The sequence below is a fragment of the Sminthopsis crassicaudata genome, chromosome X (assembly GCF_048593235.1).
Source record: "Sminthopsis crassicaudata isolate SCR6 chromosome X, ASM4859323v1, whole genome shotgun sequence".
Classification (NCBI taxonomy): Eukaryota; Metazoa; Chordata; class Mammalia; order Dasyuromorphia; family Dasyuridae; genus Sminthopsis; species Sminthopsis crassicaudata.
Window position 1 is genome coordinate 47952519 of NC_133623.1, and position 12705 is coordinate 47965223.

The 12705-nt window shown below is 34.5% G+C and overlaps 1 pseudogene; it reads left to right on the forward strand.

The window, feature by feature from the left end:
• Positions 1-3067: 3067 nt before the first annotated feature.
• LOC141549025 (E3 ubiquitin-protein ligase Mdm2-like) lies at positions 3068-9538 on the forward strand (annotated as a pseudogene).
• Positions 9539-12705: the final 3167 nt, after the last annotated feature.

Sequence of the window (12705 nt, forward strand, 5' to 3'; positions counted from 1 at the left end):
ATGTTACTATTTTGGTATTTATGAATATCTTATTGCTGCCTTGACCTCTTTCAGACATCTACCTAGAAGTGGTAGTTTTGAATTAAGGAGTATGTATCTCTTTTTTTTTGGCATGACTCCAAATTATTTTACAAATGAATTGAACCGATTTGTGGCTCTAACAAGCATACATCAGTGTACTTATCTTCCTACAGGTCTTCTGTAATATAGATTATTACATTACTGTCAATAGTACTCCCATCCTTCCAGTCCCCCACGCTTGCCTCATAGGCATCATTTAAGCATGATTTAGGAATAAAGAATAGCAGAGGCCACAAATTCCATGGAAGCCTCATGTCTTTATAGAAGGAACACTCTCCTTATTAAAATAATTGGCACATGCGGGGCACAACCCCCACCAAGGAACACTGAAAACCCTAAACTTGGTTCTATCTTATTAAATCAGGAAAGAATTTTTATTGAAGTTGGAATTGTTCCAGTTATGCAAGTATAGTCAGAGCATCAACTTGCTAAGGTGAAGGTCTTCATGGTAAGAAGGAAGAATGATAAAAGGGTCTGTCATAAATTAAAGCAACTTGATTCTGAATTCTTTAAAGAGATAATTGCTATTCAAATGAGGAAAGGAAGAAAAATAATAAAAAAGTAGCATACATAGTAATTTTATCAAAAAGTTTAATCAATGTAAATTAATTGCCACATCAAGAAACCCAAAGAGTCCTAGAAAGTGCCATATTTAGCATATATTTGACTGAGTTGTCAGATAGTGAGATGATGCCTACAGCAGATACAAAGTGGAGTCATTTTGCTTCACATCAGATTGACACAAAAGACAGAAAAGGAAAATGACAAACGCTGGAGAGGATATGTGAAAATGGGTTTTTCATTATCATTTTGAACTGTTCTTGCCATTCGGAAGAAGAACGTGGGACTGTGCCCACCTGTGTGTAAAACTGCTTTTATCATTTGACCCAGAAATATCACTATTAGGTCTGTGTAGAGATCAAAGAGAAAAAGAAAAGGGCTTATATGTACCAAAAATTACTTAGTTATTTTTGTCGTAGCAAAGAATGGGAAACTGAAGGAATGCCTTTCAGGCTATGACAGAATAAGTTGTTGGGCATGAAACAGTCCTTTGACTAAATGGAAACTGAAGCCGAAAAGTCTGACAAGCTTACTTTAAAAGAATTTTGATTCCTAACGCAAGTAGTAAGTAGACGTTACCCACTATCTTTCTGTACTAAAACATACTGTAGAACGGGATTGGTGGTAGTTCTTACACTAACATTATTTTTGGAACAACCTCAATTTTTTTCTCTAAATTTTATATATTTTCTTTAAATATTGCTTTAAAATAGTGAGGAAACTTCTACTATCGGGCTGCTATTTTCCAGGTCAGAGATGACAAGAGACAACACCCCCCTGCTTGGTAGAATTCTCTAAGCTTCAAGAACAGGAAGGCAGTTACAATTTACAGATGCCCCTTGAGACACTAAAATAAGTTTACTGCATGTTTTATCCTATGCCTTAATTAAAAGGGGAAAAAGTATAAACAGAATTGCCCTTTTTTGATAGTTCATTGCTAATGCAGATTTCACATGATCCATAACAGAATGGATGGATAATTTTTATAAGTTTATACTTATTTACAAAACTAGATATTTTTCTAATAATCTTTTTTAACGTTTCTGGAAATATTATGCTAATGTTTCTTCTAATATGTTATTTGATTTACAGGAATGTTGTCAGAAAGCACTTTTTAAACCACATGTTTTATGTGAGTTTCATATATTATTAAAATATGTGTTTATATTTACTTATTTCATAATAATACAAATATATGGATAGTATACAAATAATATATTTTAATATAATTTATTTTCATAGTAGTTTCATTTTTATCATCCTCTTCCACTAGGGATCTATCCCTTGTCATCATCATCATCATTATTACCACTATGACCAATCATCATTATTATTCTAAACAAACATTTAGTAATCAGTTAAATAATGTTAATTAACCAGGTACTATGTGCTAAGTGCAAAGGATACAAAGAAAACCAAAAACTTGGTCCCCCAATCCTCTGGGGATTCATTTTCTCATGGATGAGACAATGTACAAAATGTTATTTATAGATGAATATGTTTTGAATCGAAAGAGGGGAAAAAAGAAAGAGGGCGGGGAAGAATACTTTAGCAGAACTAACATATCAGCCTTTATTGGCAAAATATGCAATGCTCTACACTTATTGTTCCCCATTTCTGCAAATAGGGGAGGAGATGCATTTTTTCATTTCTTCTTTGAATATGAACTTGGTAAATATAAAAAATTCTATTTCTTTTTAATTTTCCTTTTTCCCTGCAGAAGCATTTCTTTCTGTTTAAGTTGTTAGAGTTACCTTATATTTTTCTTTCATAATTCTGCTATGCTCATTTTGTATTAGTTCACATGAGTAAATTTCCCTGAATTTTTTATATTGATCACTTCTTATGACATTCTAAAAATTCCATGATATTTATGTATCACAGTTTGTTTACCTAATCAGTGGCATCCATTAAGTGTCCTCACTTCTCACTACAAGAAAAACTATGGTTATGAATATTTTGATAAGGATCTTTTTTTTTTTCTATTTGAGGTCTCCTTATGGTAATAGTGAGAACTCTGGGTCCAAGGATATAAACGATTTTGATACTTTCTTAGCACAATTCCAAATTATTATCCAGAATGGATAGGCCAGTTTGCAATTCTGTGTATAATATGACAATATGCTTATCTTTTAGTAGGGTTGGGTTTTTATTTCTTATTTCTCTTAAGAATGTGAAGCTATTTGAAAGTGTACTTTGCAGAAGTATTACAAAAATGACCTTGTGAAATTTTCCAAACTGCTTTGTGATATTGGATAACAGAATATTTAAAATTGAGAAAAAAAAGCAAAGAAAACTATCTTGGTAGATTTGTCAACATGTATATTAGTTTTTTTTCCTTTATCCATAACACCTTACAGGTATGTGACCTTACAATAGATGGCTTACATTATCTGTCTAGATTAATATCTTAATTTTTTTTAAGATGAGGTAAGGATGAAGTCTAAGCTTTTTTGTTTCATTAACCTGTGAAGTCAGTTCTGTGGAGGATGGTTAATTTTAGATTTGTATTATTGCACCTTTATATGTTAATAAAATGTTTTCACTTCTCTTTCCTGCCCTGCATGCAGCTGTGTATGTCTATTTTTTCTCCTTTACCTTTCACTTTTCTTCTTTATTGAATAGCTATTTTGTTTTCTTGCTCTTTTTCTTTGGAATGCGTTTTGTTGCTGCCTCCTACAATATTATGAACCTTGGTTCATAATTCATTGGGTATTCTATCTGATCTGATCCCTTAAATTGATTCATCACCTTCACTTCCTATTCTTGAGGGATGTGATTTAAGTCCTACTTTCGTGGTCTGATGGTTTATCCTTACTCTCTTCAATACAAGTCTGAATTTTGTGATCTGATCCACAGACAGTTCCAGGCCTTGTTTTAACTTGTTTTTAACATAGAGCCTCTCCATGTTTGGCTACAAAGTATATAACCATTTTGGTTTCTATATTGACCATCTGGTTCAAACCCATGTCTAGGACTGCCTTTTGGGTTGTTGAAAAATGCTTATAAATTATGAGCTGTCGTGACAAAAGTTCATTAGTCTCTCCCAGGCTTCATTTTGTACTCCAAGGTTAAACTTGCCTTGCTATTCTACGGATGATAATTCTTTTTCAGATTTTCAAATGTTGAATAGTAATTATTGAAAAGTTTTTAATAAAAGCAACATTATTCACAGGTGTCTATAAATGTATTGTTGGTGGTAGTTTTTGCTCTCTCACTTGTAGTTAGTATAAGCTTTATCTTGACAATGTTGCAAATGTGTTTTTATGTTTTATAATTTGGAGAGCTCCATTTGGCTTCCAGAAAAAGAAATTTCAATTTTGGAAATCTTTGAACAACTGAATGTTTAATGCTTTCTTTTTTCTTTTTAGGCACCTACAGCAATTCCTGATGAAGGTAAGATATTGAAATATTTTTACAAATGTCCCCTTCCTTTCTATTTTTCATTTTTTTTATTTTATAAAAACAAAAACATATTTATAGGAATCCATCCCATAACTAATTCTCCCTTTCTACAATTTATAGATAAATTATTTTTTTATTAAATTGAACTTATAAGAAACTTAAGAATCAGTAAATTGCTTTGCAATTTTTTCATAGGAACCTACCCTTATGTGCCCTCCTTTAAGTTCCGGGTCCAATTCATTGTCCATCTCTATTATCTTTCTTAAATATACATATGATTAGACAAACTCTCCAGGATATTCAGTACAATAGACAGCATTCTTTTAAAAAATGTTTAGTATTTTATTTTTCCATAGTAACAAGTAAAAACAATTTTTAATATTAATTTTTAAAACTTTGGAATTCCAAATTTTCTGCCTTTCTCCTCATCCCATTTCATTGAAAGATGGGCAATTTAATATAGGTGATGCATATTTACTCATGAAATCATCAATTCTTTCTTTGTGGATGGATAACATTTTTTATCATAAGCCTTTCAGAGTTGTCTTGAATGATTGTATTGCTGAGAATAGTTAAATCATCTTACAATACTGCTGTTCTTTTATACATAGTGCATTTCACTTTGTATCAGCTCATGGAAATCTTTTCAGGTTTTTCTGAGAGCATCCTGATGGTCCTTTCTTATAGCACAATAGTGTCCCATCACAATCACATACTACAATTTGTTCATCCATTACCCGCTTTTGAGGACCATCACTTCAGTTTCCAATTCTTTGCCACCAGAAAAAGCTGCTATAAATATTTTTGTACATATAGGTCCTTTTCCTTTAAAAATTTATTTTTGGATATAGACCTAATAGTGATGTTTCTAGGTCAAAGAATATGCATGGTTTTATATACCTTTGGACATAGTTCCAGATTGTTCTACAGAATGGTTTAATCAGTTCTCAACTCCACTAACCATTGCTTAATTTCTCATTTTTTTCACGTTCCCTCCAATGTTTATTTTTCTTTTCTGAGTTATTAATCACTATAATAGGTAAAAGGTAGTACTGTAGAATTGTTTTAATTTGCATTTCTCCAATCAGTAGTGAGAACAGTTTTTCATATGGCTGTAGAAAACTTTGATTACTTCATTTGAAAAATGTTCATATCTTTTGATCATTTGCCAATTGGGGACTGTATCTTATTTTTATTCATTTGATTGGTTATCTATATATTTGGGAAATGAGCTCTTTATCAGAAAAAAAACTTGCTTCAAATTTTTTTCAGTTACTATTTCTAAATACTACAGTATTTCCTTCCATTCTGTTTCCCCCTTTTTATTCTATTTTCTCTCCTTTCACACTTTTTCTCATCAGATGTGTTTTTTTCCTTCATCCTCCTCACCGCTAGTCTTGTTTCTCCTTGATCATCCTCATTCCATTCCCTTTGTTTTATCTGCTTTCCCTCCTACTTTCCTGTAGGGTAAAATAGATTTCTATACCCAATTAAGTGTGAATGTTATTCCCTCTTGGAGACAGTTCTGAAGAGCGTAATGTTCACTCATTCTTTCTTATTACCCCCCATCTGCTTCTCCAGTATAAAACAAAACAAAACAGAAAACCCCCCACAACTTTTTTTTGCCTCTTTCATGAGATATTTTACACCATTCTACCTCTCCCTTTTGCTTTTTCTTACTATATTTCTTTTTCTCCCCTCATTTTTATTGTTTTAGTTATTATCCTTTCAAATTCAACACATACATCTACTCTCTGTCTATATATACTCCTTCTAACTGCCCTAATAAAAAGGAAATTCAGGGCACCTAGGTGCCGCAGTCTCTTCTTGGCCACTACACAAAGTGCTGAATAGGAATAGATGTATTGACCACTTGGCTTTTCTACCTATGTGTCACACTTTTTTCTCTCATGGCATCAGATCTGCAGCTAAACTGGATTACTTGCTGTCCTGTATCTCTTTGCTTTTGTTCAGCCCCTTTTCTGTTCCTCGTGTGTCCATCTGGCTAAGTGGTAAGGTGAATAATAGAGTGGTGGGCCTGGAGTTAGGGGGATCCGAGTTCACTTCCAGCCTCGGACAATCCCTAGTTGTGTGACCCTGGGCAAGTCACATATTCTCTGCCTGACTCAGCCACTATAGAATGGGCGCTAATAATAGCACCTACCTTGCAGAGTTATTGTGAGGATCAAGTGAGGTAATATTTACAAAGTATATTTAGCCTTTTACCCAAACTTTTTTTTCTAGTCTTGTTTCTTGTAAGCAGAGGCCTTCACTAAAGTCTTAATCTAATGCCTTGTTATAACATTATACAATGATCCTGACTTCTCAAAAGTTATTCCACTGAGACTTGGGCTCTAGCAGATTCTTACCAAGGCCAGAAGTCTTGGCCCAAGTGAAGGACTGTCAGTGTGTGTTCTCTCAGGACCAAGCTAAGCCAATTTAGAGAAGTTTGTCACCAGAAGCAATAAATTTAGGAGACTGCTAGTAACTCCTTAAACCTTGAGGTAAGGGAGAGTTATATTTATGTTTATATTTCATGATGTGTGGGGTACGGAGACCCTAACCCAAAATTGACTACTGGCAGACTCCTCAAAGTGAAGGTAGGAAGTTTTATTAGAATCTCGGACAAGTGGCAAGTCCAGAATGAGCAGGGCTGCCTTACAGAAGCAGAGAGCTCCCTTAAATAAGCGAGTGCTACCCAACCCTCCCAAAGAAACCCCCTGATGCAAAGCTTTTTATATGGTGGGTGTGGGGATAATGGGCTGAAGAGAGATGAGGTAACTAGCAAAAAAAATGTCTTCCACATCATGTGATTTCTAAGAAAGCAAAACAGAGGGCTAAGGCTTCCCTTACTGTTAACTCCCAGCTGCTTACCTCAGCAGGGGTCAACTGGTTTCTTACCTTCCCCAGATCTTCAGACATCTCTGGATCTGATTATCTCAATCAGAGAGCTACCTCTTTAGAGGTTCCTCTACAGAACACCCAAGTCACTCAAGTATGCAGCAACAGGTCTTTATTCTAACTCTTTACATAGTGTTCCCTAATGTTCCCTCTAGCCTTCCTTCTGGAGTTCTTTCTTCCTCAGAGTTCCCTTGAATTCCCTTCTGGAGTTCCCTCTCACCTACTGCAACCCCCTTTATAGTCCTCAGGTCATATGATTGAGAGTGCACAAGTTTGAGCATGATCAGCAAGAGCAAGGAGGCTTTTCCTCGTTAATGAGGTTTACTCAATACCTTGAATGCCCTTTTACCAGGCTCAGGCAGAATAAGCCTCCAGGTTCCTCTTATACTCTGCCCTTGAGATCTGACCCTGCCTCTAATGCCTTACTTTAGTGCACAGTCTCTAAGAAACCACATGGCCTGGCCCACACAGAGAGATTATGCTACATGGGTGAAATCATAGATCTCTGAAGTATAAGAAACATTCAAGTTAAGCCTAGTGTTCAACAGGAAGAGAAGACATTGCTGACTGTTGCTTATCCCGCTAGTGTAGGTAGAGCTCAGCAGTTGATAAACTTACAGACAAGCAACTGTTTAGCAGCCCCTGAACCTATTCTAAAATATTTGCTCTTCCAAATGTTCACTTTCTGAATGTTTCTACTTCACTTAGTCCCTGAAATAACTAGGGTTCATTCGATTTGCAAGCCTTTGAAAAAAAAGAAAGAAATGCAGGGATGACTCTAGGAGGTTTCCAGGGCTCAGAATCATTACATTGCTTTAATTCAGGCTTTCTTCCTAACACATCTTGACAGTTGGATTAAAAGTTTTGCTTCAAGTGAAAATATCATAGTTAATTTGGGACCATGAAGAACAGTAGAGGGCACATATGAGTGAAACTCCAAGATGGATCACATTAGGACACCAGGAAGATTTACCAAGAGATGAGAGAAAAACGCTCAGGGATCATGAAGAAGATGTCAAAGACAAGCTTTACCTCAGGCTCCCCTCCACAGTGCAATGGAACTAGACTGTCCATTAGATGATCTCTACACATAATTCTAGCCACCCTCTCAGCCTTTTCCATCTTTACATTGTTTGGTACCTAGTAATACTAAAATTATTCTAGGTAAAGTAGACTTCTCTGAATTGGGCCTGCAAACCTAGTTTCCGTTTCTAGCAGTATTTCTATGAGAACATTGATTCTTTTCAAAAAATCGATTTGTAACAACACAAACCATTTGTAAGGTGAGGAACTATCTATGAATAGAATTTGACCAGTTTCTTATAAATTGCTTCCATCTCTGTTTTACCAAAAAAGGAAGGGAGAAGAAGGAGGAAATGGCTGCTAAGAGATTCATCTAAATACTTCACAATAAAAAGACATGGTAGCTGATGGATATTAGGAGATCTTGCCAGAAATAGAGATGAATTCCTATGAAAAAAAGATCTACAACTAACAGAATTTAAAATGTCTTACTATAGAATCTCTAAAAGGCAAAACTATTTAACCACAATTTTAATTTCAGAAGTTAGTTGCTAAGAGATAAAGGTAGGGTAGGACTTGAGATATTGCAAAATAATCTACAAAATCTTTTTTTAAAAAAAGGTTTTTACCCTCAAAACATATGCATGGATAATCTCTCAACATTGACTCCTGCAGAGCTTCCCTTGTCAGACTTTCCCCTCCTTTTCCCCACCCAGATGGCAAGCGATCCAGTACATGTTAAACAATTCAAAATATATGTCCAATCCAATATGTGCTAACGTATTTGCACAATTCTCTTCCTGCGCAAGAAAAATGAGATCAAAAAAGAAAGAAAATGAGTCAGAAAACAAAACGAAAAAGAACAACAACAAAAAGTGAGGGTGCAAAATCTTCTTTCTATGGCAAAACAAACATTTCTTAATAAACAGACCGAATACATTGTTATAACTAGCATTGTTATTCATAGATGTTCAAGAACCATTGAGACTGATTCTACTTCTTCTTTCATTGCAGAATTATTGGAAGTGTCCTTCCTGTGACAAAATAAATCCTCCACTTCCACCCCATTGCCACAGATGTTGGACTTTGGGAGAAAATTGGCTTCCAGAGGAGAAAGGTGAAATTTTGGATAAAGGCACATTAGAAACTCCCACACAAGGGGAAAAAGGGGGCTTTGATGTTCCAGATTATAAGAACAATAAAATCAAGGACTCATGTGTTGAGGAAAGTGAAGAATAGTACAGAAATCAGACTCCCAAGAGAATGAGGATTATTTCCAGCCATCAGCATCTAAAAGTATCATGTGTAGTAGTCAGGAACATACTGGAGAATTTGAGAGAAAAGAAGCACAAAGCAAAGAAAAAATATGGGATCTTTTCTTCCCTCTAGCACAGTAGAGCCCTGTGTTGTCTGTCAGAACCAACCTCAAAATGGTTGCATTGTCCATGGAAGGACAGGACATCTTATGGCATGTTTTACATGTGCTAAGGAATCAAAAAAGAGAAATGAGCCTTGTCTAGTGTGCAGGCAGCCAATTCAAATGATTGTGTTAACTTATTTTCTCTAAATGTGTTGTAGTAAAACTGGAACTGTAGAAACCTGTACATGAAACATTCTTAAGAACGTTCACACATGGCTGTGAAATTTATTTAAAATTTTATTTTTTTCCTTTTTTTCTGAGAAAGTGAGTATTTTAGTTATCTCTAGTTCAGTTTGCTTTTTGGAAAGAATTTTTTTATTCTTTTCCTTGAGGAAAAAAATGTAGTTACTAGGTTTTCCCATTTTTGCATTATTTTTATTAGTATTCATTTGTATTACTTTTAGAGACAGCAGGGTATAGTGGATAGAATACTAGCCTGGACAGATCTAGGTTCAGATAACACATTGGACACTTGAAAGTAATTTGACTTAGGATGAATCACTCAATCAATGGATTCTTAAGATTTATTTTCTAAGTCAGATAATTTGAGAGTAAGTCATAAACACTTATATTGGGTTTGGGGAAACTATAGCTCATTTACTGTGTGCATCATTAAGAGCATGTTTAATATGCATTGTTTATATTATTAAAATATCTTTATCTTTACATATTATATAATAATATAAATATATAGATAATATAAAATATTGTATTGTAATATAATTAATTTTTATATTAGTTTCATTTACATCATCCTCTTCTACCTAGGGATCTATCCCTTGTCATCATAATCATCATTCCCACTACTACCAATCATCATTATGTTTTTCAACAAACATTTAGTAATCAGTTTAGTAATTAATTAACCAGGTATTATGTGTTAATTTCAAAGGACACAAAGAAAAGCAAAAATTTGGTCCCAGTCCTCTGGGGGTTCATTTTCTCATGGAGGAGACAATGTACAAAATTTTATTTATAGATGAATATGTTTTGTATCGAAAGAGGGGAAAAAAAAGAGGGCCCGGAATGATAGTTTAGCAAAACCAACATATCAGCTTTAATTGGCAAAATATGCAATATTATATACTTATTGTTCCCCATTTCTGCAAACAGGGGAGGAGATACATTTTTTTCACCTCTCCTTTTAATATGAACTTGGTAAATATAAAGAATTCTATTTCTTTTTAATTTTCTTTCTTCCCTACAGAAGCATTTCTTTCTTTTTATGTTGTTATAGTTATCATACATTTTTCTTTCATAATTCTGCTATCCTCATTTTGTATTAGTTCACATGAGTAAATTGTCCTGAATTGTTTATATTGATCAATTCTTTTTTTTAAAATTATTTTTATAATTATAACTTTTTTATGACAGTGCATATGCATTGGTAATTTTTTACAACATTATCCCTTGCATTCCCTTCTGTTCTGAATTTTCCCCTCCTTCCCTCAACCCCCTCCCCTAGATGGTAGGCATTCCCATACATATTAAATATCTTATAGTATATCCTAGGTAGAATATATATGTGCAGAACCGAATTTTATTGTTGTTGTTGTTGCAAGGTAAAAATAATCTGGGAAGAGAAACAAAACAAAACGAAACAAAAAACCCCCCCACCCAAAAAAAAACACAATGCTCTGAGTTTACACTCATTTCCCATATATTATATATATATATACCATATATATATATTTTATACATATATCCAATATATATATATATATATATATATATATATATATATATATATATATATATATATATATATATATATATATATATATATCTCAGTTTACACTCATTTCCCTTATATTTTAGTCTCTTGAGTATATCCACAGAACTCCATGTCCACAATCAGTTTAAAAACTTAAGTATCCTAAGATGTGAACCTATTAGTTCTCAAGTCCGACAAGACATAGATAATATCTGCTCCTGTTTGGAAGTCAGGAGGGGAGTGTCCTTTCTTTCTGTATATCTGAAAGCAGGCTCACCTCAAGTTTCTGTGTGCTTGATTGGAATGACTACTAAGGATAGTCATGCTTAGCCTCCAGTTGAATGTTTCAGTGTAAGATTAATCTAGGTTTGGAATTCCCATTTCAACAGGCCGGTTGAAGAGGGTGGGCACAAGTTTATTACTGCTTGGAACTTTCATTTAAATAAGACAGGAAAATAAAAAAGGAAACTCATAGCACAAAAGTAATTAATATACAACTGATAAACCCAGTGGCCACTATAACGACATACAACATACATCATGGCCACTCTGAGGAAAACATCAGAATTCCCCTGCTGAGAGAATTCATGGTCACAGCTATTCATAGTGGCAAGTGACAGGCATTGGTAGGCAAGTTTTCTATTACTTCCTAGCTAAATTCTCAAAGTCCCTTTGCACTAAGAGGCTTTTCTCAGCTGAGAACAATGAAGCCACTACACTAAGGACTCTCATGTGAGATGTGACTCTTGAGATGTAGCAGCATCCCAGGTACAGGGTGCTCCATCACATGAGACCCCCCAAGAAGACTATTTGTTCATTCCTTTAGCAGGACTGTTTTTACTCAAGGAACTGGCCAGGTTTCCAGGGTAAACACTGGCCTGCAATAAAGGATACTCACTGATTGATACACAAGACAGGATGGCCTTCCAACTTCTTGGTGTTTTCCTTTTTTTTTTCACATTGGATAACTTAAAGCACGTTCTCCTGTTCTCAGCAGAAAGTTATATAAAAGACAGAGCTGAGACACATTTAACCTTCCTTACACCCAGAGAAAGTACAAATACCTGACACTCTGTAAGTGGTACAGTACCCCATATGCTTCTGTTTGTGGATAACATTGTTCTGATTGTGTCAGAATTTAGAATGCCATGGGGTCTCCTAAATGAGATCAACAATAGCTCTCAAGATTTCGGCATAAAAAAATCCATTAAAACATAAAGGGCACGAAAAAGTCCATTTTTTGTTTTAATATGTCATTTGATTGAACTACTTTATCAATATAAATAATTTAGATATTCTAGATGCATGCCGAACTGGTTCCAGAGGAGAAATAATTAGACAATACCCTGGATTGATTATGGGGAATTAAACAGTAATTGTTCCCTGAAATAAAAACCTTAAGAATCAGGAAGACCTGGGTTCAAGTTGGGCCTCTGACACATGCCAGGTGTGTTATCAACACAAATCGCCTCTCATCTCAGGCAACTTGTTAGTTGTTGTTGTTGCTGCTGTTGTTTTTCAACTTCAATACTATTTTACTTTTCCAATTATATATAAAGATAGTTACCATCATTTATTAAAGTATTTCTTTTGTTCAAAG